Source organism: Leuresthes tenuis, unplaced genomic scaffold (assembly GCF_036924035.1).
Source record: "Leuresthes tenuis unplaced genomic scaffold, fLeuTen1.0.hap1 SCAF_1, whole genome shotgun sequence".
Taxonomy (NCBI): domain Eukaryota; kingdom Metazoa; phylum Chordata; class Actinopteri; order Atheriniformes; family Atherinopsidae; genus Leuresthes; species Leuresthes tenuis.
In genome coordinates this window covers 1,761,169-1,785,093 of record NW_027325355.1, presented here as the reverse complement: position 1 = coordinate 1,785,093, position 23,925 = coordinate 1,761,169, and the positions used below count along the sequence as shown (strand labels likewise).

General features: G+C 46.2%; 3 non-coding genes and 58 pseudogenes across 3 annotated transcripts; all 61 read left to right on the top strand.

Annotated features, from left to right (window-relative positions):
* Nucleotides 1-61: 61 nt before the first annotated feature.
* LOC140311511 (5S ribosomal RNA) lies at nt 62-180 on the top strand (annotated as a pseudogene).
* A 269-nt stretch (nt 181-449) lies between these two features.
* On the top strand, nt 450-568 carry LOC140319291 (5S ribosomal RNA; annotated as a pseudogene).
* A 269-nt stretch (nt 569-837) lies between these two features.
* LOC140295399 (5S ribosomal RNA) lies at nt 838-956 on the top strand (annotated as a pseudogene).
* A 272-nt stretch (nt 957-1,228) lies between these two features.
* Nucleotides 1,229-1,347, top strand: LOC140269869 (5S ribosomal RNA; annotated as a pseudogene).
* A 269-nt stretch (nt 1,348-1,616) lies between these two features.
* On the top strand, nt 1,617-1,740 carry LOC140291060 (5S ribosomal RNA; annotated as a pseudogene).
* A 269-nt stretch (nt 1,741-2,009) lies between these two features.
* On the top strand, nt 2,010-2,128 carry LOC140318480 (5S ribosomal RNA; annotated as a pseudogene).
* Nucleotides 2,129-2,397: 269 nt separating this feature from the next.
* On the top strand, nt 2,398-2,516 carry LOC140318474 (5S ribosomal RNA; annotated as a pseudogene).
* Nucleotides 2,517-2,785: 269 nt separating this feature from the next.
* Nucleotides 2,786-2,904, top strand: LOC140313028 (5S ribosomal RNA; annotated as a pseudogene).
* A 272-nt stretch (nt 2,905-3,176) lies between these two features.
* On the top strand, nt 3,177-3,295 carry LOC140284469 (5S ribosomal RNA; annotated as a pseudogene).
* A 269-nt stretch (nt 3,296-3,564) lies between these two features.
* LOC140299406 (5S ribosomal RNA) lies at nt 3,565-3,683 on the top strand (annotated as a pseudogene).
* Nucleotides 3,684-3,955: 272 nt separating this feature from the next.
* On the top strand, nt 3,956-4,074 carry LOC140293968 (5S ribosomal RNA; annotated as a pseudogene).
* Nucleotides 4,075-4,343: 269 nt separating this feature from the next.
* LOC140291359 (5S ribosomal RNA) lies at nt 4,344-4,462 on the top strand (annotated as a pseudogene).
* A 266-nt stretch (nt 4,463-4,728) lies between these two features.
* LOC140304223 (5S ribosomal RNA) lies at nt 4,729-4,847 on the top strand (annotated as a pseudogene).
* A 269-nt stretch (nt 4,848-5,116) lies between these two features.
* LOC140296799 (5S ribosomal RNA) lies at nt 5,117-5,235 on the top strand (annotated as a pseudogene).
* Nucleotides 5,236-5,504: 269 nt separating this feature from the next.
* LOC140295773 (5S ribosomal RNA) lies at nt 5,505-5,623 on the top strand (annotated as a pseudogene).
* Nucleotides 5,624-5,892: 269 nt separating this feature from the next.
* On the top strand, nt 5,893-6,011 carry LOC140304677 (5S ribosomal RNA; annotated as a pseudogene).
* Nucleotides 6,012-6,280: 269 nt separating this feature from the next.
* Nucleotides 6,281-6,399, top strand: LOC140293966 (5S ribosomal RNA; annotated as a pseudogene).
* Nucleotides 6,400-6,668: 269 nt separating this feature from the next.
* LOC140291357 (5S ribosomal RNA) lies at nt 6,669-6,787 on the top strand (annotated as a pseudogene).
* Nucleotides 6,788-7,053: 266 nt separating this feature from the next.
* LOC140304216 (5S ribosomal RNA) lies at nt 7,054-7,172 on the top strand (annotated as a pseudogene).
* A 269-nt stretch (nt 7,173-7,441) lies between these two features.
* Nucleotides 7,442-7,560, top strand: LOC140297302 (5S ribosomal RNA; annotated as a pseudogene).
* Nucleotides 7,561-7,829: 269 nt separating this feature from the next.
* LOC140304671 (5S ribosomal RNA) lies at nt 7,830-7,948 on the top strand (annotated as a pseudogene).
* Nucleotides 7,949-8,217: 269 nt separating this feature from the next.
* On the top strand, nt 8,218-8,336 carry LOC140291356 (5S ribosomal RNA; annotated as a pseudogene).
* A 272-nt stretch (nt 8,337-8,608) lies between these two features.
* LOC140293279 (5S ribosomal RNA) lies at nt 8,609-8,727 on the top strand (annotated as a pseudogene).
* A 272-nt stretch (nt 8,728-8,999) lies between these two features.
* On the top strand, nt 9,000-9,118 carry LOC140297257 (5S ribosomal RNA; annotated as a pseudogene).
* Nucleotides 9,119-9,387: 269 nt separating this feature from the next.
* Nucleotides 9,388-9,511, top strand: LOC140279591 (5S ribosomal RNA; annotated as a pseudogene).
* Nucleotides 9,512-9,780: 269 nt separating this feature from the next.
* On the top strand, nt 9,781-9,899 carry LOC140318470 (5S ribosomal RNA; annotated as a pseudogene).
* A 269-nt stretch (nt 9,900-10,168) lies between these two features.
* On the top strand, nt 10,169-10,287 carry LOC140269109 (5S ribosomal RNA; annotated as a pseudogene).
* Nucleotides 10,288-10,556: 269 nt separating this feature from the next.
* Nucleotides 10,557-10,675, top strand: LOC140277213 (5S ribosomal RNA; annotated as a pseudogene).
* A 269-nt stretch (nt 10,676-10,944) lies between these two features.
* On the top strand, nt 10,945-11,063 carry LOC140293278 (5S ribosomal RNA; annotated as a pseudogene).
* Nucleotides 11,064-11,335: 272 nt separating this feature from the next.
* Nucleotides 11,336-11,454, top strand: LOC140286199 (5S ribosomal RNA; annotated as a pseudogene).
* A 269-nt stretch (nt 11,455-11,723) lies between these two features.
* On the top strand, nt 11,724-11,842 carry LOC140300896 (5S ribosomal RNA; annotated as a pseudogene).
* Nucleotides 11,843-12,111: 269 nt separating this feature from the next.
* On the top strand, nt 12,112-12,230 carry LOC140281899 (5S ribosomal RNA; annotated as a pseudogene).
* Nucleotides 12,231-12,496: 266 nt separating this feature from the next.
* LOC140272551 (5S ribosomal RNA) lies at nt 12,497-12,615 on the top strand. The gene has a single exon (XR_011907957.1). It is a non-coding gene; the product is annotated as a 5S ribosomal RNA (ribosomal RNA).
* Nucleotides 12,616-12,884: 269 nt separating this feature from the next.
* LOC140291891 (5S ribosomal RNA) lies at nt 12,885-13,003 on the top strand (annotated as a pseudogene).
* Nucleotides 13,004-13,272: 269 nt separating this feature from the next.
* LOC140319442 (5S ribosomal RNA) lies at nt 13,273-13,391 on the top strand (annotated as a pseudogene).
* Nucleotides 13,392-13,660: 269 nt separating this feature from the next.
* LOC140292793 (5S ribosomal RNA) lies at nt 13,661-13,779 on the top strand (annotated as a pseudogene).
* Nucleotides 13,780-14,048: 269 nt separating this feature from the next.
* On the top strand, nt 14,049-14,167 carry LOC140291890 (5S ribosomal RNA; annotated as a pseudogene).
* Nucleotides 14,168-14,436: 269 nt separating this feature from the next.
* On the top strand, nt 14,437-14,555 carry LOC140318464 (5S ribosomal RNA; annotated as a pseudogene).
* A 269-nt stretch (nt 14,556-14,824) lies between these two features.
* Nucleotides 14,825-14,943, top strand: LOC140318458 (5S ribosomal RNA; annotated as a pseudogene).
* Nucleotides 14,944-15,212: 269 nt separating this feature from the next.
* On the top strand, nt 15,213-15,331 carry LOC140319436 (5S ribosomal RNA; annotated as a pseudogene).
* Nucleotides 15,332-15,600: 269 nt separating this feature from the next.
* Nucleotides 15,601-15,719, top strand: LOC140295735 (5S ribosomal RNA; annotated as a pseudogene).
* Nucleotides 15,720-15,988: 269 nt separating this feature from the next.
* LOC140300895 (5S ribosomal RNA) lies at nt 15,989-16,107 on the top strand (annotated as a pseudogene).
* A 269-nt stretch (nt 16,108-16,376) lies between these two features.
* Nucleotides 16,377-16,495, top strand: LOC140300894 (5S ribosomal RNA; annotated as a pseudogene).
* Nucleotides 16,496-16,764: 269 nt separating this feature from the next.
* On the top strand, nt 16,765-16,883 carry LOC140291193 (5S ribosomal RNA; annotated as a pseudogene).
* A 266-nt stretch (nt 16,884-17,149) lies between these two features.
* LOC140310649 (5S ribosomal RNA) lies at nt 17,150-17,268 on the top strand (annotated as a pseudogene).
* Nucleotides 17,269-17,534: 266 nt separating this feature from the next.
* LOC140304605 (5S ribosomal RNA) lies at nt 17,535-17,653 on the top strand (annotated as a pseudogene).
* A 269-nt stretch (nt 17,654-17,922) lies between these two features.
* LOC140319433 (5S ribosomal RNA) lies at nt 17,923-18,041 on the top strand (annotated as a pseudogene).
* Nucleotides 18,042-18,310: 269 nt separating this feature from the next.
* LOC140295734 (5S ribosomal RNA) lies at nt 18,311-18,429 on the top strand (annotated as a pseudogene).
* A 269-nt stretch (nt 18,430-18,698) lies between these two features.
* Nucleotides 18,699-18,817, top strand: LOC140300893 (5S ribosomal RNA; annotated as a pseudogene).
* Nucleotides 18,818-19,086: 269 nt separating this feature from the next.
* On the top strand, nt 19,087-19,205 carry LOC140312461 (5S ribosomal RNA; annotated as a pseudogene).
* Nucleotides 19,206-19,471: 266 nt separating this feature from the next.
* Nucleotides 19,472-19,590, top strand: LOC140310638 (5S ribosomal RNA; annotated as a pseudogene).
* A 266-nt stretch (nt 19,591-19,856) lies between these two features.
* On the top strand, nt 19,857-19,975 carry LOC140297656 (5S ribosomal RNA). The gene has a single exon (XR_011913372.1). It is a non-coding gene; the product is annotated as a 5S ribosomal RNA (ribosomal RNA).
* A 269-nt stretch (nt 19,976-20,244) lies between these two features.
* On the top strand, nt 20,245-20,363 carry LOC140292389 (5S ribosomal RNA; annotated as a pseudogene).
* Nucleotides 20,364-20,629: 266 nt separating this feature from the next.
* LOC140293004 (5S ribosomal RNA) lies at nt 20,630-20,748 on the top strand. Its single transcript, XR_011912630.1, has one exon. It is a non-coding gene; the product is annotated as a 5S ribosomal RNA (ribosomal RNA).
* A 269-nt stretch (nt 20,749-21,017) lies between these two features.
* LOC140291494 (5S ribosomal RNA) lies at nt 21,018-21,136 on the top strand (annotated as a pseudogene).
* Nucleotides 21,137-21,405: 269 nt separating this feature from the next.
* LOC140306718 (5S ribosomal RNA) lies at nt 21,406-21,524 on the top strand (annotated as a pseudogene).
* Nucleotides 21,525-21,797: 273 nt separating this feature from the next.
* Nucleotides 21,798-21,916, top strand: LOC140277210 (5S ribosomal RNA; annotated as a pseudogene).
* Nucleotides 21,917-22,185: 269 nt separating this feature from the next.
* On the top strand, nt 22,186-22,304 carry LOC140295895 (5S ribosomal RNA; annotated as a pseudogene).
* Nucleotides 22,305-22,573: 269 nt separating this feature from the next.
* Nucleotides 22,574-22,692, top strand: LOC140290401 (5S ribosomal RNA; annotated as a pseudogene).
* A 269-nt stretch (nt 22,693-22,961) lies between these two features.
* LOC140316237 (5S ribosomal RNA) lies at nt 22,962-23,080 on the top strand (annotated as a pseudogene).
* A 657-nt stretch (nt 23,081-23,737) lies between these two features.
* LOC140293392 (5S ribosomal RNA) lies at nt 23,738-23,855 on the top strand (annotated as a pseudogene).
* Nucleotides 23,856-23,925: the final 70 nt, after the last annotated feature.

The window sequence follows — 23,925 nt, the reverse complement described above, 5'->3', positions numbered from 1 at the left end:
TACATAGAGGAACTGTATGATTCCAGTACCTATATAATGCACATTTGTCACAGCTATTGTTGCTTACGGCCGCACCACCCTGAATATGCCCGACCTCGTCTGATCTTGGAAGCCAAGGAGGGTTGGGCCTGGTTAGTACTTGGATGGAAGACCTCTTGGGAATACCAGGTGCTGTAAGCTTTTTCTCTTCTCTCTACCACCTGCATGTCTTTTGTTGCAACGTCTGATCACCCTGTGACACATGAGGAAGTTGGTCATCTTCAGCTTCTGCTGCTTTGTTGGCAGACACGAAGTGATCTGAGAGTCTCAGTTTCAGCTGCAGAGAATGATCACATCAGGGAAGAAGATGTGCCCATAACAAGTGAGCCTTTCTCAGAAATTATCTGGTTACATAGAGGAAGTGTATGATTCCAGTACTTATATAATGCACATTTGTCACAGAAATTGTTCCTTACGGCCACACCACCCTGAATATGCCCGACCTCGTCTGATCTCGGAAGATAAGGAGGGTTGGGCCTGGTTAGTACTTCAATGGGAGACTGCTTGGGAATACCAGGTGCTGTAAGCGTTTTCTCTTCTCTCTACAACCTGCATGTCTTTTGTTGCAACGTCTGATCACCCTGTGACACATGAGGAAGTTGGTCATCTTCAGCTGCTGCTGCTTTGTTGGAAGACACGAAGTGATCTGAGAGTCTCAGTTTCAGCTGAAGAGAATAATCACGTCAGGGAAGAAGATGTGCCCACTACACATCAGCCTTTCTCAGCAATTATCTGGTTACATAGAGGAACCGTATGATTCCTGTACTTATATAATGCACATTTGTCACAGACATTGTTGCTTACGGCCACACCACCCTCAATATGCCTGACCTCGTCTGATCTCGGAAGCCAAGCAGGGTTGGTTCTGGTTAGTACTTGGGTGGGAGACCGCTTGAAAATACCATTTGCTGTAAGCTTTTTCTCTTCTCTCTACAACCTGCATGTCTTTTGTTGCAACGTCTGATCACCCTCTGACACATGAGGAAGTTGATCATCTTCAGCTGCTGCTGCTGCTTTGTTGGCAGACATGAAGTGATCTGAGAGTCTCAGTTTCAGCTCCAGAGAATAATCACATCAGGGAAGAAGATGTGCCCACTAAGAGTCAGCCTTTCTCGGCAATTATCTGGTTACATAGAGGAAGTGTATGATTCCAGTACCTATATAATACACATTTGTACCAGATATTGTTGCTTACAGCCACACCACCCTGAATAAGCTCGACCTCGTCTGATCTCGGAAGCCAAGCAGGGTTGGGCCTGGTTAGTTCTTGAATGGGATACCGCTTGCGAATACCAGGTGCTGTAAGCTTTTTCTCTTCTCTCTACAACCTGCATGTCTTTTGTTGCAATGTCTGATCACCCTGTGACACATGAGGAAGTTGGTCATCTTCAGCTTCTGCTGCTTTGTTGGCAGACACGAAGTGATCTGAGAGTCTCAGTTTCAGCTGAAGAGAATGATCACATCAAGAAGGAAGATGTGCCCACTAAGAGTCAGCCTTTCTCGGCAATTATCTGGTTACATAGAGGAAGTGTATGATTCCAGTACCTATATAATACACATTTGTCACAGAGATTGTCGCTTACCGCCACACCACCCTGAATATAATATGCCCGACCTCGTCTGATCTCGGAAGCCAAGCAGGGTTGTGCCTGGTTAGTACTTGGGTGGGAGACTGCTTGGGAATACCAGGTGCTGTAAGCTTTTTCTCTTCTCTCTACCACCTGCATGTCTTTTGTTGTAACATCTGATCACCCTGTGACACATGAGGAAGTTGGTCATCTTCAGCTGCTGCTGCTTTGTTGGCAGACACAAAGTGATCTGAGAGTCTCAGTTTCAGCTGCAGAGAATAATCACATCAGGGAAGAAGATATGCCCACTACACATCAGCCTTTCTCGGCAATTATCTGGTTACATAGAGGAACTGTATGATTCCAGTACCTATATAATGCACATTTGTCAAAGACTTTGTTGCTTACGGCCACACCACCCTGAACATATCCGACCTTGTCCGATCTCGGAAGCCAAGCACGGTTGGGCCTGGTTAGTACTTGGATGGGAGACTGCTTTGGAATACCAGGTGCTGTAAGCTTTTTCTCTTCTCTCTACCACCTGCATGTCTTTTGTTGTAACATCTGATCACCCTGTGACACATGAGGAAGTTGGTCATCTTCAGCTGCTGCTGCTTTGTTGGCAGACACAAAGTGATCTGAGAGTCTCAGTTTCAGCTGCAGAGAATAATCACATCAGGGAAGAATATATGCCCACTACACATCAGCCTTTCTCGGCAATTCTCTGGTTACATAGAGGAACTGTATGATTCCAGTACCTATATAATGCACATTTGTCAAAGACTTTGTTGCTTACGGCCACACCACCCTGAACATATCCGACCTTGTCCGATCTCGGAAGCCAAGCACGGTTGGGCCTGGTTAGTACTTGGATGGGAGACTGCTTTGGAATACCAGGTGCTGTAAGCTTTTTCTCTTCTCTCGACCACCTGCATGTCTTTTGTTGCAAAGTCTGATCACCCTGTGACACATGAGGAAGTTGGTCATCTTCAGCTGCTGCTGCTTTGTTGGCAGACACGAAGTGATCTGAGAGTCTCAGTTTCAGCTGCAGAGACTTATCACATCAGGGAAGAAGATGTGCCCACTAAGAGTCAGCCTTTCTCTGCAATTATCTGGTTACATAGAGGAACTGTATGATTCCAGTACCTATATAATGCACATTTGTCACAGTTACGGTTGCTTACGGCCACACCACCCTGAATATGCCCGACCTCATCTGATCTCGGAAGCCAAGCAGGTTTGGACCTGGTTAGTACTTGAATGGGAGACAGCTTGGGAATACCAGGTGCTGTAAGCTTTTTCTCTTCTCTCTACCACCTGCATGTCTTTTGTTGAAACGTCTGATCACCCTGTGACACATGAGGAAGTTGGTCATCTTCAGCAGCTGCTGCTGCTTTGTTGGCAGACACGAAGTGATCTGAGAGTCTCAGTTTCAGTTGCAGATAATGATCACATCAGAGAAGATGATGTGCCCACTACAAGTTAGCCTTTCTCGGCAATTATCTGGTTACATAGAGGAACTGTATTATTCCAGTACCTATATAATGCACATTTGTCACAGACATTGTTGCTTACGGCCACACCACCCTGAACATGCCCGACCTCGTCTGATCTTGGAAGCCAAGCAGGGTTGGGCCTTGTTAGTACTTGAATGGGAGACAGCTTGGGAATACCAGGTGCTGTAAGCTTTTTCTCTTCTCTCAACCACCTGCATGTCTTTTGTTGCAACGTCTGATCACCCTGTGACACATGAGGAAGTTGGTCATCTTCAGCTGCTGCTGCTTTGTTGGCAGACATGAAGTGATCTGAGAGTCTCAGTTTCAGTTGCAGAGAATGATCACATCAGAGAAGATGATTTACCCGCTACACATCAGCCTTTCTCGGCAATTATCTGGTTGCATAGAGGAACCGTATGATTCCAGTACCTATATAATGCACATTTGTCAGAGACATTGCTGCTTACGGCCACACCACCCGGAACATGCCTGACCTCATCTGATCTCGGAAGCCAAGCAGGGTTGGGCCTGGTTAGTACTTGGATGGGAGACCACTTGGGAATACCAGGTGATGTAAGCTTCTTCTCTACTCTCTACCACCTTCATGTCTTTTGTGGCAACGTCTGATCCTCCTGTGACACATGAGGAAGTTGGTCATCTTCAGCTGCTGCTGCTTCTTTGTTGGCAGACACGAAGTGATCTGAGAGTCTCAATTTCAGCTGCAGAGAATGATCACATCAGGGAAGAAGATGTGCCCACTACAAGTCAGCCTTTCTCGGCAATTATCTGGTTACGTAGAGGAAGTGTATGATTCCAGTACCTATATAATGCACATTTGTCACATATATTGTTGCTTACGGCCACACCACCCTGAATAAGCCAGACTTCGTCTGATCTTGGAAGTCAAGCAGGTTTGGGCCTGGTTAGTACTTGGATGGGAGACCGCTTGGGATTATCAGGTGCTGTAAGCTTTTTCTCTTCTCTCAACCACCTGCATGTCTTTTGTTGCAACGTCTGATCACCCTGTGACACATGAGGAAGTTGGTCATCTTCATTTTCTGCTGCTTTGTTGGCAGACACGAAGTGATCTTAGAGTCTCATTTTCAGCTGGAGAAAATTATCACATCAAGGAAGAAGATGTGCCCACAACAAGTTAGCCTTTCTCTGCAATTATCTGGTTACATAGAGGAACTGTATTATTCCAGTACCTATATAATGCACATTTTTCACAGACATTGTTACTTACGGCCACACCACCCTGAATATGCCCAACCTCGTCTGATCTCAGAACCCAAGCAGGGTTGGGCCTGGTTAGTACTTGAATGGGAGACTGCTTGGGAATACCAGGTGCTGTAAGCTTTTTCTCTTCTCTCTACCACCTGCATGTCTTTTGTTGCAATGTCTGATCGCCCTGTGACACATGAGGAAGTTGGTCATCTTCAGCTGCTGCTGCTTTGTTGGCAGACACGAAGTGATATGAGAGTCTCAGTTTCAGCTGGAGAGAATAATCACGTCAGGGAAGATGTTTCCACTACTTATCAGCCTTTCTTGGCAAATATCTGGTTGCATAGAGGAACCGTATGATTCCAGTACCTATACAGTTTATATTTGTCACAGACATTGTTGCTTACGGCCACACCACCCTGAATATGCCCGACCTAGTCTGATCTTGGAAGCCATGCAGGGTTGGGCCTGGTTAGTACTTGGATGGGAGACCTCTTGGGAATACCAGGTGCTGTAAGCTTTTTCTCTTCTCTCAACCACCTGCATGTCTTTTGTTGCAACGTCTGATCACCCTGTGACACATGAGGAAGTTGGTCATCTTCAGCTGCTGCTGCTTTGTTGGCAGACACGAAGTGATCTGAGAGTCTCAGTTTCAGCTGAAGAGAATAATCACATCAGGGAAGAAGATGTGCCCACTACAAGTTAGCCTTTCTTGGCAATTATCTGGTTGCATAGAGGAACCGTATGATTCCAGTACCTATATAATGCACATTTGTCACAGACATTGTTACTTTCGGCCACACCACCCTGAATATGCCCGACCTAGTATGATCTCAGAACCCAAGCAGGTTTGGGCCTGGTTAGTACTTGAATGGGAGACCGCTTGGGAATATCAGGTGCTGTAAATTTTTTCTCTTCTCTCTACCACCTGCATGTCTTTTGTTGCAATGTCTGATCATCCTGTGACACATGAGGAAGTTGGTCATCTTCAGCTGCTGCTGCTTTGTTGGCAGACACGAAGTGATCTGAGAGTCTCAGTTTCAGCTGCAGAGAATAATCACATCAGGGAAGAAGATGTGCCCACTACAAGTTAGCCTTTCTTGGCAATTATCTGGTTGCATAGAGGAACCGTATGATTCCAGTACCTATATAATGTACATTTGTCACAGACATTGTTACTTACGGCCACACCACCCTGAATATGCCCGACCTCGTCTGATCTCAGATCCCAAGCAGGGTTGGGCCTTGTTAGTACTTGAATGGGAGACTGCTTGGGAATGCCAGGTGCTGTAAGCTTTTTCTCTTCTCTCTACCACCTGCATGTATTTTGTTGAGAGGTCTGATCGCCCTGTGACACATGAGGAAGTTGGTCATCTTCAGCTGCTGCTGCTTTGTTGGCAGACACGAAGTGATCTGAGAGTCTCATTTTCAGCTGGAGAGAATAATCACGTCAGGGAAGAAGATGTGCCCACTATTTATCAGCCTTTCTCTGCAATTATCTGGTTATATAGAGGAAACGTATGATTCCAGTACCTATACAATTTACATTTGTCACAGACATTGTTGCTTACGGCCACACCACCCTGAATATGCCCGACCTCGTCTGATCTCGGAAGCCAAGCAGGGTTGTGCCTGGTTAGTACTTGGATGGGAGACCGCTTGGGATTATCAGGTGCTGTAAGCTTTTTCTCTTCTCTCAACCACCTGCATGTCTTTTGTTGCAACGTCTGATCACCCTGTGACACATGAGGAAGTTGGTCATCTTCATTTTCTGCTGCTTTGTTGGCAGACACGAAGTGATCTTAGAGTCTCATTTTCAGCTGGAGAAAATTATCACGTCAGGGAAGAAGATGTGCCCACTACAAGTCAGCCTTTCTCGGCAATTATCTGGTTACGTAGAGGAAGTGTATGATTCCAGTACCTATATAATGCACATTTGTCACATATATTGTTGCTTACGGCCACACCACCCTGAATAAGCCAGACTTCGTCTGATCTTGGAAGTCAAGCAGGTTTGGGCCTGGTTAGTACTTGGATGGGAGACCGCTTGGGATTATCAGGTGCTGTAAGCTTTTTCTCTTCTCTCAACCACCTGCATGTCTTTTGTTGCAACGTCTGATCACCCTGTGACACATGAGGAAGTTGGTCATCTTCATTTTCTGCTGCTTTGTTGGCAGACACGAAGTGATCTTAGAGTCTCATTTTCAGCTGGAGAAAATTATCACATCAAGGAAGAAGATGTGCCCACAACAAGTTAGCCTTTCTCTGCAATTATCTGGTTACATAGAGGAACTGTATTATTCCAGTACCTATATAATGCACATTTTTCACAGACATTGTTACTTACGGCCACACCACCCTGAATATGCCCAACCTCGTCTGATCTCAGAACCCAAGCAGGGTTGGGCCTGGTTAGTACTTGAATGGGAGACTGCTTGGGAATACCAGGTGCTGTAAGCTTTTTCTCTTCTCTCTACCACCTGCATGTCTTTTGTTGCAATGTCTGATCGCCCTGTGACACATGAGGAAGTTGGTCATCTTCAGCTGCTGCTGCTTTGTTGGCAGACACGAAGTGATCTGAGAGTCTCAGTTTCAGCTGGAGAGAATAATCACGTCAGGGAAGATGTTTCCACTACTTATCAGCCTTTCTTGGCAAATATCTGGTTGCATAGAGGAACCGTATGATTCCAGTACCTATACAGTTTATATTTGTCACAGACATTGTTGCTTACGGCCACACCACCCTGAATATGCCCGACCTAGTCTGATCTTGGAAGCCATGCAGGGTTGGGCCTGGTTAGTACTTGGATGGGAGACCTCTTGGGAATACCAGGTGCTGTAAGCTTTTTCTCTTCTCTCAACCACCTGCATGTCTTTTGTTGCAACGTCTGATCACCCTGTGACACATGAGGAAGTTGGTCATCTTCAGCTGCTGCTGCTTTGTTGGCAGACACGAAGTGATCTGAGAGTCTCAGTTTCAGCTGAAGAGAATAATCACATCAGGGAAGAAGATGTGCCCACTACAAGTTAGCCTTTCTTGGCAATTATCTGGTTGCATAGAGGAACCGTATGATTCCAGTACCTATATAATGCACATTTGTCACAGACATTGTTACTTTCGGCCACACCACCCTGAATATGCCCGACCTAGTATGATCTCAGAACCCAAGCAGGGTTGGGCCTTGTTAGTACTTGAATGGGAGACTGCTTGGGAATGCCAGGTGCTGTAAGCTTTTTCTCTTCTCTCTACCACCTGCATGTATTTTGTTGAGAGGTCTGATCGCCCTGTGACACATGAGGAAGTTGGTCATCTTCAGCTGCTGCTGCTTTGTTGGCAGACACGAAGTGATCTGAGAGTCTCATTTTCAGCTGGAGAGAATAATCACGTCAGGGAAGAAGATGTGCCCACTATTTATCAGCCTTTCTCTGCAATTATCTGGTTATATAGAGGAAACGTATGATTCCAGTACCTATACAATTTACATTTGTCACAGACATTGTTGCTTACGGCCACACCACCCTGAATATGCCCGACCTCGTCTGATCTCGGAAGCCAAGCAGGGTTGTGCCTGGTTAGTACTTGGATGGGAGACCGCTTGGGATTATCAGGTGCTGTAAGCTTTTTCTCTTCTCTCAACCACCTGCATGTCTTTTGTTGCAACGTCTGATCACCCTGTGACACATGAGGAAGTTGGTCATCTTCATTTTCTGCTGCTTTGTTGGCAGACACGAAGTGATCTTAGAGTCTCATTTTCAGCTGGAGAAAATTATCACGTCAGGGAACAAGATGTGCCCACTACATATCAGCCTTTCTTGGCAATTATCTGGTTGCATAGAGGAACTGTATGATTCCAGTACCTATATAATGCACATTTGTCACAGACATTGTTACTTACGGCCACACCACCCTGAATATGCCCAACCTCGTCTGATCTCAGAACCCAAGCAGGGTTGGGCCTGGTTAGTACTTGAATGGGAGACTGCTTGGGAATACCAGGTGCTGTAAGCTTTTTCTCTTCTCTCTACCACCTTCATGTCTTTTGTGGCAACGTCTGATCCTCCTGTGACACATGAGGAAGTTGGTCATCTTCAGCTGCTGCTGCGTCTTTGTTGGCAGACACGAAGTGATCTGAGAGTGTCAATTTCAGCTGCAGAGAATAATCACATCAGGGAAGAAGATGTGCCCACTACAAGTCAGCCTTTCTCGGCAATTATCTGGTTACATAGAGGAAGTGTATGATTCCAGTACCTATATAATGCACATTTGTCACAGATATTGTTGCTTACGGCCACACCACCCTCAATATGCCTGACCTCGTCTGATCTCGGAAGCCAAGCAGGGTTGGGCCTGGTTAGTACTTGGGTGGGAGACCGCTTGAAAATACCATTTGCTGTAAGCTTTTTCTCTTCTCTCTACAACCTGCATGTCTTTTGTTGCAACGTCTGATCACCCTGTGACACATGAGGAAGTTGGTCATCTTCAGCTGCTGCTGCTGCTTTGTTGGCAGACATGAAGTGATCTGAGAGTCTCAGTTTCAGCTCCAGAGAATAATCACATCAAGGTGGAAGATGTGCCCACTAAGAGTCAGCCTTTCTCGGCAATTATCTGGTTACATAGAGGAAGTGTATGATTCCAGTACCTATATAATACACATTTGTACCAGATATTGTTGCTTACCGCCACACAACCCTGAATAAGCTCGACCTCGTCTGATCTCGGAAGCCAAGAAGGATTGGGCCTGGTTAGTTCTTGAATGGGAGACCGCTTGCGAATACCAGGTGCTGTAAGCTTTTTCTCTTCTCTCTACCACCTGCATGTCTTTTGTTGCAACGTCTGATCACCCTGTGACACATGAGGAAGTTGGTCATCTTCAGCTTCTGCTGCTTTGTTGGCAGACACGAAGTGATCTGAGAGTCTCAGTTTCAGCTGAAGAGAATGATCACATCAAGAAGGAAGATGTGCCCACTAAGAGTCAGCCTTTCTCGGCAATTATCTGGTTACATAGAGGAAGTGTATGATTCCAGTACCTATATAATACACATTTGTCACAGAGATTGTCGCTTACGGCCACACCACCCTGAATATAATATGCCCGATCTCGTCTGATCTCGGAAGCCAAGCAGGGTTTTGCCTGGTTAGTACTTGGGTGGGAGACTGCTTGGGAATACCAGGTGCTGTAAGCTTTTTCTCTTCTCTCTACCACCTGCATGTCTTTTGTTGTAACATCTGATCACCCTGTGACACATGAGGAAGTTGGTCATCTTCAGCTGCTGCTGCTTTGTTGGCAGACACAAAGTGATCTGAGAGTCTCAGTTTCAGCTGCAGAGAATAATCACATCAGGGAAGAATATATGCCCACTACACATCAGCCTTTCTCGGCAATTATCTGGTTACATAGAGGAACTGTATGATTCCAGTACCTATATAATGCACATTTGTCAAAGACTTTGTTGCTTACGGCCACACCACCCTGAACATATCCGACCTTGTCCGATCTCGGAAGCCAAGCACGGTTGGGCCTGGTTAGTACTTGGATGGGAGACTGCTTTGGAATACCAGGTGCTGTAAGCTTTTTCTCTTCTCTCGACCACCTGCATGTCTTTTGTTGTAACATCTGATCACCCTGTGACACATGAGGAAGTTGGTCATCTTCAGCTGCTGCTGCTTTGTTGGCAGACACGAAGTGATCTGAGAGTCTCAGTTTCAGCTGCAGAGAATTATCACATCAGGGAAGAAGATGTGCCCACTACAAGTCAGCCTTTCTCTGCAATTATCTGGTTACATAGAGGAACTGTATGATTCCAGTACCTATATAATGCACATTTGTCACAGTTATGGTTGCTTACGGCCACACCACCCTGAACATGCCCGACCTCGTCTGATCTCGGAAGCCAAGGAGGGTTGGGCCTGGTTAGTACTTGGATGGAAGACCTCTTGGGAATACCAGGTGCTTTAAGTTTTTTCTCTTCTCTCTACCACCTGCATGTCTTTTGTTGCAACGTCTGATCACCCTGTGACACATGAGGAAGGTGGTCATCTTCAGCTGCTGCTGCTTTGTTGGCAGACACGAAGTGATCTGAGAGTCTCAGTTTCAGCTGCAGAGAATGATCACATCAGGGAAGAAGATGTGCCCATAACAAGTGAGCCTTTCTCGGAAATTATCTGGTTACATAGAGGAAGTGTATGATTCCAGTACTTATATAATGCACATTTGTCACAGAAATTGTTCCTTACGGCCACACCACCCTGAATATGCCCGACCTCGTCTGATCTCGGAAGCCAAGGAGGGTTGGGCCTGGTTAGTACTTCAATGGGAGACTGCTTGGGAATACCAGGTGCTGTAAGCGTTTTCTCTTCTCTCTACAACCTGCATGTCTTTTGTTGCAACGTCTGATCACCCTGTGACACATGAGGAAGTTGGTCATCTTCAGCTGCTGCTGCTTTGTTTGAAGACACGAAGTGATCTGAGAGTCTCAGTTTCAGCTGAAGAGAATAATCACGTCAGGGAAGAAGATGTGCCCACTACACATCAGCCTTTCTCAGCAATTATCTGGTTACATAGAGGAACCGTATGATTCCTGTACTTATATAATGCACATTTGTCACAGACATTGTTGCTTACGGCCACACCACCCTCAATATGCCTGACCTCGTCTGATCTCGGAAGCCAAGCAGGGTTGGGCCTGGTTAGTACTTGGGTGGGAGACCGCTTGAAAATACCATTTGCTGTAAGCTTTTTCTCTTCTCTCTACAACCTGCATGTCTTTTGTTGCAACGTCTGATCACCCTGTGACACATGAGGAAGTTGGTCATCTTCAGCTGCTGCTGCTGCTTTGTTGGCAGACATGAAGTGATCTGAGAGTCTCAGTTTCAGCTCCAGAGAATAATCACATCAAGGAGGAAGATGTGCCCACTAAGAGTCAGCCTTTCTCGGCAATTATCTGGTTACATAGAGGAAGTGTATGATCCCAGTACCTATATAATACACATTTGCACCAGATATTGTTGCTTACCGCCACACCACCCTGAATAAGCTCGACCTCGTCTGATCTCGGAAGCCAAGCAGGGTTGGGCCTGGTTAGTTCTTGAATGGGAGACCGCTTGCGAATACCAGGTGCTGTAAGCTTTTTCTCTTCTCTCTACCACCTGCATGTCTTTTGTTGCAACGTCTGATCACCCTGTGACACATGAGGAAGTTGGTCATCTTCAGCTTCTGCTGCTTTGTTGGCAGACATGAAGTGATCTGAGAGTCTCAGTTTCAGTTGCAGAGAATGATCACATCAGAGAAGATGATTTACCCGCTACACATCAGCCTTTCTCGGCAATTATCTGGTTGCATAGAGGAACCGTATGATTCCAGTACCTATATAATGCACATTTGTCAGAGACATTGCTGCTTACGGCCACACCACCCGGAACATGCCTGACCTCGTCTGATCTCGGAAGCCAAGCAGGGTTGGGCCTGGTTAGTACTTGGATGGGAGACCACTTGGGAATACCAGGTGCTGTAAATTTTTTCTCTTCTCTCTACCACCTGCATGTCTTTTGTTGCAACGTCTGATCACCCTGTGACACATGAGGAAGTTGGTCATCTTCAGCTGCTGCTGCTTTGTTGGCAGACATGAAGTGATCTGAGAGTCTCAGTTTCAGTTGCAGAGAATGATCACATCAGAGAAGATGATTTACCCGCTACACATCAGCCTTTCTCGGCAATTATCTGGTTACATAGAGGAACCGTATGATTCCAGTACCTATATAATGCACATTTGTCAGAGACATTGCTGCTTACGGCCACACCACCCGGAACATGCCTGACCTCGCCTGATCTCGGAAGCCAAGCAGGGTTGGGCCTGGTTAGTACTTGAATGGGAGACCACTTGGGAATACCAGGTGCTGTAAATTTTTTCTCTTCTCTCTACCACCTACATGTCTTTTGTTGCAATGTCTGATCGCCCTGTGACACATGAGGAAGTTGGTCATCTTCAGCTGCTGCTGCTTTGTTGGCAGACACGAAGTGATATGAGAGTCTCAGTTTCAGCTGGAGAGAATAATCACGTCAGGGAAGATGTTTCCACTACTTATCAGCCTTTCTTGGCAATTATCTGGTTGCATAGAGGAACCGTATGATTCCAGTACCTATACAGTTTATATTTGTCACAGACATTGTTGCTTACGGCCACACCACCCTGAATATGCCCGACCTCGTCTGATCTTGGAAGCCAAGCAGGGTTGGGCCTGGTTAGTACTTGGATGGGAGACCGCTTGGGAATACCAGGTGCTGTAAGCTTTTTCTCTTCTCTCAACCACCTGCATGTCTTTTGTTGCAACGTCTGATCACCCTGTGACACATGAGGAAGTTGGTCATCTTCAGCTGCTGCTGCTTTGTTGGCAGACACGAAGTGATCTTAGAGTCTCATTTTCAGCTGGAGAAAATTATCACGTCAGGGAACAAGATGTGCCCACTACATATCAGCCTTTCTCGGCAATTATCTTGTTACATAGAGGAACCATATGATTCCATTGCCTATATAATGCACATTTGTCACAGAGATTGTTGCTTACGGCCAAACCACCCTGAATATGTCTGACCTCGTCTGCTCACAGAAGCCAAGGAGGGTTGGGCCTGGTTAGTACTTGGATGAGAGACCGCTTGGGAATACCAGGTGCTGTAAGCTTTTTCTCTTCTCTCGACCACCTGCATGTCTTTTGTTGCAAAGTCTGATCACCCTGTGACACATGAGGAAGTTGGTCATCTTCAGCTGCTGCTGCTTTGTTGGCAGACACGAAGTGATCTGAGAGTCTCAGTTTCAGCTGCAGAGAATTATCACATCAGGGAAGAAGATGTGCCCACTACAAGTCAGCCTTTCTCTGCAATTATCTGGTTACATAGAGGAACTGTATGATTCCAGTACCTATATAATGCACATTTGTCACAGTTATGGTTACTTACGGCCACACCACCCTGAATATGCCCGACCTCATCTGATCTCGGAAGCCAAGCAGGTTTGGACCTGGTTAGTACTTGGATGGTAGACTGTCTGGGAATACCAGGTGCTGTAAGCTTTTTCTCTTCTCTCTACCACCTGCATGTCTTTTGTTGAAACGTCTGATCACCCTGTGACACATGAGGAAGTTGGTCATCTTCAGCTGCTGCTGCTTTGTTGGCAGACACAAAGTGATCTGAGAGTCTCAGTTTCAGCTGCAGAGAATAATCACATCAGGTAAGAAGATGTGCCCACTACAAGTTAGCCTTTCTCGGCAATTATCTGGTTACATAGAGGAACTGTATTATTCCAGTACCTATATAATGCACATTTGTCACAGACATTGTTGCTTACGGACACACCACCCTGAACATGCCCGACCTCGTCTGATCTTGGAAGCCAAGCAGGGTTGGGCCTTGTTAGTACTTGAATGGGAGACAGCTTGGGAATACCAGGTGCTGTAAGCTTTTTCTCTTCTCTCAACCACCTGCATGTCTTTTGTTGCAACGTCTGATCACCCTGTGACACATGAGGAAGTTGGTCATCTTCAGCTGCTGCTGCTTTGTTGGCAGACACGAAGTGATCTTAGAGTCTCATTTTCAGCTGGAGAAAATTATCACGTCAGGGAACAAGATGTGCCCACTACATATCAGCCTTTCTCGGCAATTATCTTGTTACATAGAGGAACCATATGATTCCATTGCCTATATAATGCACATTTGTCACAGAGATTGTTGCTTACGGCCAAACCACCCTGAATATGTCTGACCTCGTCTGCTCACAGAAGCCAAGGAGGGTTGGGCCTGGTTAGTACTTGGATGAGAGACCGCTTGGGAATACCAGGTGCTGTAAGCTTTTTCTCTTCTCTCTACCACCTGCATGTCTTTTGTTGCAACGTCTGATCACCCTGTGACACATGAGGAAGTTGGTCATCTTCAGCTAATGCTGCTTTGTTGGCAGACACAAAGTGATCTGAGAGTCTCAGTTTCAGCTGCAGAGAATAATCACATCAGGGAAGAAGATATGCCCACTACAAGTCAGCCTTTCTCGGCAATTATCTGGTTACATAGAGGAACTGTATGATTCCAGTACCTATATAATGCACATTTGTCAAAGACTTTGTTGCTTACGGCCACACCACCCTGAACATATCCGACCTTGTCCGATCTCGGAAGCCAAGCACGGTTGGGCCTGGTTAGTACTTGGATGGGAGACTGCTTTGGAATACCAGGTGCTGTAAGCTTTTTCTCTTCTCTCTACCACCTGCATGTCTTTTGTTGTAACATCTGATCACCCTGTGACACATGAGGAAGTTGGTCATCTTCAGCTGCTGCTGCTTTGTTGGCAGACACAAAGTGATCTGAGAGTCTCAGTTTCAGCTGCAGAGAATAATCACATCAGGGAAGAATATATGCCCACTACACATCAGCCTTTCTCGGCAATTATCTGGTTACATAGAGGAACTGTATGATTCCAGTACCTATATAATGCACATTTGTCAAAGACTTTGTTGCTTACGGCCACACCACCCTGAACATATCCGACCTTGTCCGATCTCGGAAGCCAAGCACGGTTGGGCCTGGTTAGTACTTGGATGGGAGACTGCTTTGGAATACCAGGTGCTGTAAGCTTTTTCTCTTCTCTCGACCACCTGCGTGTCTTTTGTTGCAAAGTCTGATCACCCTGTGACACATGAGGAAGTTGGTCATCTTCAGCTGCTGCTGCTTTGTTGGCAGACACGAAGTGATCTGAGAGTCTCAGTTTCAGCTGCAGAGAATTATCACATCAGGGAAGAAGATGTGCCCACTACAAGTCAGCCTTTCTCTGCAATTATCTGGTTACATAGAGGAACTGTATGATTCCAGTACCTATATAATGCACATTTGTCACAGTTATGGTTACTTACGGCCACACCACCCTGAATATGCCCGACCTCATCTGATCTCGGAAGCCAAGCAGGTTTGGACCTGGTTAGTACTTGGATGGTAGACTGTCTGGGAATACCAGGTGCTGTAAGCTTTTTCTCTTCTCTCTACCACCTGCATGTCTTTTGTTGAAACGTCTGATCACCCTGTGACACATGAGGAAGTTGGTCATCTTCAGCTGCTGCTGCTTTGTTGGCAGACACAAAGTGATCTGAGAGTCTCAGTTTCAGCTGCAGAGAATAATCACATCAGGGAAGAAGATGTGCCCACTACAAGTTAGCCTTTCTCGGCAATTATCTGGTTACATAGAGGAACTGTATTATTCCAGTACCTATATAATGCACATTTGTCACAGACATTGTTGCTTACGGACACACCACCCTGAACATGCCCGACCTCGTCTGATCTTGGAAGCCAAGCAGGGTTGGTCCTTGTTAGTACTTGAATGGGAGACAGCTTGGGAATACCAGGTGCTGTAAGCTTTTTCTCTTCTCTCAACCACCTGCATGTCTTTTGTTGCAACGTCTGATCACCCTGTGACACATGAGGAAGTTGGTCATCTTCAGCTGCTGCTGCTTTGTTGGCAGACATGAAGTGATCTGAGAGTCTCAGTTTCAGTTGCAGAGAATGATCACATCAGAGAAGATGATTTACCCGCTACACATCAGCCTTTCTCGGCAATTATCTGGTTGCATAGAGGAACCGTATGATTCCAGTACCTATATAATGCACATTTGTCAGAGACATTGCTGCTTACGGCCACACCACCCGGAACATGCCTGACCTCGTCTGATCTCGGAAGCCAAGCAGGGTTGGGCCTGGTTAGTACTTGGATGGGAGACCACTTGGGAATACCAGGTGCTGTAAATTTTTTCTCTTCTCTCTACCACCTGCATGTCTTTTGTTGCAACGTCTGATCACCCTGTGACACATGAGGAAGTTGGTCATCTTCAGCTGCTGCTGCTTTGTTGGCAGACATGAAGTGATCTGAGAGTCTCAGTTTCAGTTGCAGAGAATGATCACATCAGAGAAGATGATTTACCCGCTACACATCAGCCTTTCTCGGCAATTATCTGGTTGCATAGAGGAACCGTATGATTCCAGTACCTATATAATGCACATTTGTCAGAGACATTGCTGCTTACGGCCACACCACCCGGAACATGCCTGACCTCGTCTGATCTCGGAAGCCAAGCAGGGTTGGGCCTGGTTAGTACTTGGATGGGAGACCACTTGGGAATACCAGGTGCTGTAAATTTTTTCTCTTCTCTCTACCACCTGCTTGTCTTTTGTTGCAACGTCTGATCACCCTGTGACACATGAGGAAGTTGGTCATCTTCAGCTGCTGCTGCTTTGTTGGCAGACATGAAGTGATCTGAGAGTCTCAGTTTCAGCTGCAGAGAATAATCACATCAGGGAAGAAGATGTGCCCACTACAAGTTAGCCTTTCTTGGCAATTATCTGGTTGCATAGAGGAACCGTATGATTCCAGTACCTATATAATGCACATTTGTCACAGACATTGTTACTTACGGCCACACCACCCTGAATATGCCCGACCTCGTCTGATCTCAGAACCCAAGCAGGGTTGCGCCTGGTTAGTACTTGGATGGGAGACCACTTTGGAATACCAGGTGCTGTAAATTTTTTCTCTTCTCTCTACCACCTGCATGTCTTTTGTTGCAATGTCTGATCGCCCTGTGACACATGAGGAAGTTGGTCATCTTCAGCTGCTGCTGCTTTGTTGGCAGACACGAAGTGATATGAGAGTCTCAGTTTCAGCTGGAGAGAATAATCACGTCAGGGAAGATGTTTCCACTACTTATCAGCCTTTCTTGGCAATTATCTGGTTGCATAGAGGAACCGTATGATTCCAGTACCTATACAGTTTATATTTGTCACAGACATTGTTGCTTACGGCCACACCACCCTGAATATGCCCGACCTCGTCTGATCTTGGAAGCCAAGGAGGGTTGGGCCTGGTTAGTACTTGGATGGGAGACCGCTTGGGAATACCAGGTGCTGTAAATTTTTTCTCTTCTCTCTACCACCTGCATGTCTTTTGTTGCAATGTCTGATCGCCCTGTGACACATGAGGAAGTTGGTCATCTTCAGCTGCTGCTGCTTTGTTGGCAGACACGAAGTGATATGAGAGTCTCAGTTTCAGCTGGAGAGAATAATCACGTCAGGGAAGATGTTTCCACTACTTATCAGCCTTTCTTGGCAATTATCTGGTTGCATAGAGGAACCGTATGATTCCAGTACCTATACAGTTTATATTTGTCACAGACATTGTTGCTTACGGCCACACCACCCTGAATATGCCCGACCTCGTCTGATCTTGGAAGCCAAGCAGGGTTGGGCCTGGTTAGTACTTGGATGGGAGACTGCTTGGCAATACCAGGTGCTGTAAGCTTTTTCTCTTCTCTCAACCACCTGCATGTCTTTTGTTGCAACGTCTGATCACCCTGTGACACATGAGGAAGTTGGTCATCTTCAGCTGCTGCTGCTTTGTTGGCAGACACGAAGTGATCTGAGAGTCTCAGTTTCAGCTGCAGAGAATTATCACATCAGGGAAGAAGATGTGCCCACTACAAGTCAGCCTTTCTCTGCAATTATCTGGTTACATAGAGGAACTGTATGATTCCAGTACCTATATAATGCACATTTGTCACAGTTATGGTTACTTACGGCCACACCACCCTGAATATGCCCGACCTCATCTGATCTCGGAAGCCAAGCAGGTTTGGACCTGGTTAGTACTTGGATGGTAGACTGTCTGGGAATACCAGGTGCTGTAAGCTTTTTCTCTTCTCTCTACCACCTGCATGTCTTTTGTTGAAACGTCTGATCACCCTGTGACACATGAGGAAGTTGGTCATCTTCAGCTGCTGCTGCTTTGTTGGCAGACACCAAGTGATCTGAGAGTCTCAGTTTCAGCTGCAGAGAATAATCACATCAGGGAAGAAGATGTGCCCACTACAAGTTAGCCTTTCTCGGCAATTATCTGGTTACATAGAGGAACTGTATTATTCCAGTACCTATATAATGCACATTTGTCACAGACATTGTTGCTTACGGACACACCACCCTGAACATGCCCGACCTCGTCTGATCTTGGAAGCCAAGCAGGGTTGGTCCTTGTTAGTACTTGAATGGGAGACAGCTTGGGAATACCAGGTGCTGTAAGCTTTTTCTCTTCTCTCAACCACCTGCATGTCTTTTGTTGCAACGTCTGATCACCCTGTGACACATGAGGAAGTTGGTCATCTTCAGCTGCTGCTGCTTTGTTGGCAGACATGAAGTGATCTGAGAGTCTCAGTTTCAGTTGCAGAGAATGATCACATCAGAGAAGATGATTTACCCGCTACACATCAGCCTTTCTCGGCAATTATCTGGTTGCATAGAGGAACCGTATGATTCCAGTACCTATATAATGCACATTTGTCAGAGACATTGCTGCTTACGGCCACACCACCCGGAACATGCCTGACCTCGTCTGATCTCGGAAGCCAAGCAGGGTTGGGCCTGGTTAGTACTTGGATGGGAGACCACTTGGGAATACCAGGTGCTGTAAATTTTTTCTCTTCTCTCTACCACCTGCTTGTCTTTTGTTGCAACGTCTGATCACCCTGTGACACATGAGGAAGTTGGTCATCTTCAGCTGCTGCTGCTTTGTTGGCAGACATGAAGTGATCTGAGAGTCTCAGTTTCAGCTGCAGAGAATAATCACATCAGGGAAGAAGATGTGCCCACTACAAGTTAGCCTTTCTTGGCAATTATCTGGTTGCATAGAGGAACCGTATGATTCCAGTACCTATATAATGCACATTTGTCACAGACATTGTTACTTACGGCCACACCACCCTGAATATGCCCGACCTCGTCTGATCTCAGAACCCAAGCAGGGTTGGGCCTGGTTAGTACTTGGATGGGAGACCACTTTGGAATACCAGGTGCTGTAAATTTTTTCTCTTCTCTCTACCACCTGCATGTCTTTTGTTGCAATGTCTGATCGCCCTGTGACACATGAGGAAGTTGGTCATCTTCAGCTGCTGCTGCTTTGTTGGCAGACACGAAGTGATATGAGAGTCTCACTTTCAGCTGGAGAGAATAATCACGTCAGGGAAGATGTTTCCACTACTTATCAGCCTTTCTTGGCAATTATCTGGTTGCATAGAGGAACCGTATGATTCCAGTACCTATACAGTTTATATTTGTCACAGACATTGTTGCTTACGGCCACACCACCCTGAATATGCCCGACCTCGTCTGATCTTGGAAGCCAAGGAGGGTTGGGCCTGGTTAGTACTTGGATGGGAGACCGCTTGGGAATACCAGGTGCTGTAAATTTTTTCTCTTCTCTCTACCACCTGCATGTCTTTTGTTGCAATGTCTGATCGCCCTGTGACACATGAGGAAGTTGGTCATCTTCAGCTGCTGCTGCTTTGTTGGCAGACACGAAGTGATATGAGAGTCTCAGTTTCAGCTGGAGAGAATAATCACGTCAGGGAAGATGTTTCCACTACTTATCAGCCTTTCTTGGCAATTATCTGGTTGCATAGAGGAACCGTATGATTCCAGTACCTATACAGTTTATATTTGTCACAGACATTGTTGCTTACGGCCACACCACCCTGAATATGCCCGACCTCGTCTGATCTTGGAAGCCAAGCAGGGTTGGGCCTGGTTAGTACTTGGATGGGAGACTGCTTGGGAATACCAGGTGCTGTAAGCTTTTTCTCTTCTCTCAACCACCTGCATGTCTTTTGTTGCAACGTCTGATCACCCTGTGACACATGAGGAAGTTGGTCATCTTCAGCTGCTGCTGCTTTGTTGGCAGACACGAAGTGATCTGAGAGTCTCAGTTTCAGCTGCAGAGAATAATCACATCAGGGAAGAAGATGTGCCCACTACAAGTTAGCCTTTCTTGGCAATTATCTGGTTGCATAGAGGAACCGTATGATTCCAGTACCTATATAATGCACATTTGTCACGGACATTGTTACTTACGGCCACACCACCCTGAATATGCCCGACCTCGTCTGATCTCAGAACCCAAGCAGGGTTGGGCCTTGTTAGTACTTGAATGGGAGACTGCTTGGGAATACCAGGTGCTGTAAATTTTTTCTCTTCTCTCTACCACCTGCATGTCTTTTGTTGCAATGTCTGATCGCCCTGTGACACATGAGGAAGTTGGTCATCTTCAGCTGCTGCTGCTTTGTTGGCAGACACGAAGTGATATGAGAGTCTCAGTTTCAGCTGGAGAGAATAATCACGTCAGGGAAGATGTTTCCACTACTTATCAGCCTTTCTTGGCAATTATCTGGTTGCATAGAGGAACCGTATGATTCCAGTACCTATACAGTTTATATTTGTCACAGACATTGTTGCTTATGGCCACACCACCCTGAATATGCCCGACCTCGTCTGATCTTGGAAGCCAAGCAGGGTTGGGCCTGGTTAGTACTTGGATGGGAGACCGCTTGGGAATACCAGGTGCTGTAAGCTTTTTCTCTTCTCTCAACCACCTGCATGTCTTTTGTTGCAACGTCTGATCACCCTGTGACACATGAGGAAGTTGGTCATCTTCAGCTGCTGCTGCTTTGTTGGCAGACACGAAGTGATCTTAGAGTCTCATTTTCAGCTGGAGAAAATTATCACGTCAGGGAACAAGATGTGCCCACTACATATCAGCCTTTCTCGGCAATTATCTTGTTACATAGAGGAACCATATGATTCCATTGCCTATATAATGCACATTTGTCACAGAGATTGTTGCTTACGGCCAAACCACCCTGAATATGTCTGACCTCGTCTGCTCTCAGAAGCCAAGGAGGGTTGGGCCTGGTTAGTACTTGGATGAGAGACCGCTTGGGAATACCAGATGCTGTAAGCTTTTTCTCTTCTCTCTACCACCTGCATGTCTTTTGTTGCAACGTCTGATCACCCTGTGACACATGAGGAAGTTGGTCATCTTCAGCTGCTGCTGCTTTGTTGGCAGACACAAAGTGATCTGAGAGTCTCAGTTTCAGCTGCAGAGAATAATCACGTCAGGGAAGAAGATGTGCCCAGTACACATCAGCCTTTCTCGGAAATTAACTGGTTGCATAGAGGAACCGTATGATTCCAGTACCTATATAATGCACATTTGTCAGAGACATTGTTGCTTACGGCCACACCACCCTGAACATGCCCGACCTCGTCTGATCTCGGAAGCCAAGGAGGGTTGGGCCTGGTTAGTACTTGGATGGAAGACCTCTTGGGAATACCAGGTGCTTTAAGCTTTTTCTCTTCTCTCTACCACCTGTATGTCTTTTGTTGCAACGTCTGATCACCCTATGACACATGAGGAAGTTGGTCATCTTCAGCAGCTGCTGCTGCTTTGTTGGCAGACACGAAGTGATCTGAGAGTTCTCAGTTTAAGCTGCAGAGAATGATCACATCAGGGAAGAAGATGTGCCCATAACAAGTGAGCCTTTCTCGGAAATTATCTGGTTACATAGAGGAAGTGTATGATTACAGTACTTATATAATGCACATTTGTCACAGAAATTGTTCCTTACGGCCACACCACCCTGAATATGCCCGACCTCGTCTGATCTCGGAAGCCAAGGAGGGTTGGGCCTGGTTAGTACTTCAATGGGAGACTGCTTGGGAATACCAGGTGCTGTAAGCGTTTTCTCTTCTCTCTACAACCTGCATGTCTTTTGTTGCAACGTCTGATCACCCTGTGACACATGAGGAAGTTGGTCATCTTCAGCTGCTGCTGCTTTGTTGGAAGACACGAAGTGATCTGAGAGTCTCAGTTTCAGCTGTAGAGAATAATCACATCAGGGAAGAAGATGTGCCCACTACAAGTTAGCCTTTCTTGGCAATTATCTGGTTGCATAGAGGAACCGTATGATTCCAGTACCTATATAATGCACATTTGTCACAGACATTGTTACTTACGGCCACACCACCCTGAATTTGCCCAACCTCGTGTGATCTCGGAAGCCAAACAGGGTTGAGCCTGCTTAGTACTTGGATGGGAGACTGCTTGGGAATACCAGGTGCTGTAAGCTTCTTCTCTTCTCTCTACCACCTGCATGTCTTTTGTTGCAACGTCTGATCACCCTGTGACACATGAGGAAGATGGTCATCTTCAGCTGCTGCTGCTTTGTTGGCAGACACGAAGTGATCTGAGAGTCTCAGTTTCAGTTGCAGAGAATGATCACATCAGAGAAGATGATTTGCCCGCTACACATAACCCTTTCTCGGCAATTATCTGGTTGCATAGAGGAACCGTATGATTCCAGTACCTATATAATGCACATTTGTCAGAGACATTGTTGCTTACGGCCACACCACCCTGAATAAGCCCGACCTCGTCTGATCTCGGACGCCAAGCAGGGTTGTACCTGGTTAGTACTTGGATGGGAGACAGCTTGGGAATACCAGGTGCTGTAAGCTTTTTCTCTTCTCTCTACCACCTGCATGTCTTTTGTTGCAACGTCTGATCACCCTGTGACACGTGAAGAAGTTGGTCATCTTCAGCTGCTGCTGCTTTGTTGGAAGACACGAAGTGATCTGAGAGTCTCAGTTTCAGCTGAAGAGAATAATCACGTCAGGGAAGAAGATGTGCCCACTACACATCAGCCGTTCTCATCAATTATCTGGTTACATAGAGGAACCGTATGATTCCTGTACTTATATAATGCACATTTGTCACAGACATTGTTACTTACGGCCACACCACCCTGAATTTGCCTGACCTCGTCTGATCTCGGAAGCCAAGCAGTGTTGGGCCTGTTTAGTACTTGGGTGGGAGACCGCTTGGGAATACCAGGTGCTGTAAGCTTTTTCTCTTCTCTCTACCACCTGCATGTGTTTTGTTGCAACGTCTGATCACCCTGTGACACATGAGGAAGTTGGTCATCTTCAGCTGCTGCTGCTTTGTTGGCAGACACGAAGTGATCTGAGAGTCTCAGTTTCAGCTGAAGAGAATGATCACATCAGAGAAGATGATATGCCCACTACACATCAGCCTTTCTCTGCAATTATCTGGTTTCATAGAGGAAGTGTATGATTCCAGTACCTATATAATTCACATTTGTAACAAATATTGTTGCTTACCGCCACACCACCCTGAATAAGCCCCACCTTGTCTTAACCTGGAAGCCAAGCAGGGTTGGGACTGGTTTGTACTTCAATGGGAGACTGCTTGGGAATACCAGGTGCTGTAAGCTTTTTCTCTTCTCTCTACCACCTGCATGTCTTTTGTTGCAACATCTGATCACCCTGTGACACATGAGGAAGTTTGTCATCTTCAGCTTCTGCTACTTTGTTGGCAGACACGAAGTGATCTGAGAGTCTCAGTTTCAACTGAAGAGAATAATAACGTCAGGGAACAAGATGTGCCCACTACACATCAGCCTTTCTCGGCAATTATCTGGTTACATAGAGGAACTGTATGATTCCAGTACCTATATAATGCACATTTGTCACAGACATTGTTGCTTACGGCCACACCACCCTCAATATGCCTGACCTCGTCTGATCTCGGAAGCCAAGCACGGTTGGCCTGGTTAGTACTTGGGTGGGAGACTGCTTGGGAATACCAGGTGCTGTAAGCTTTATCTCTTCTCTGGACCACCTGAATGTCTTTTGTTGCAACGTCTGATCACCCTGTGACACATGAGGAAG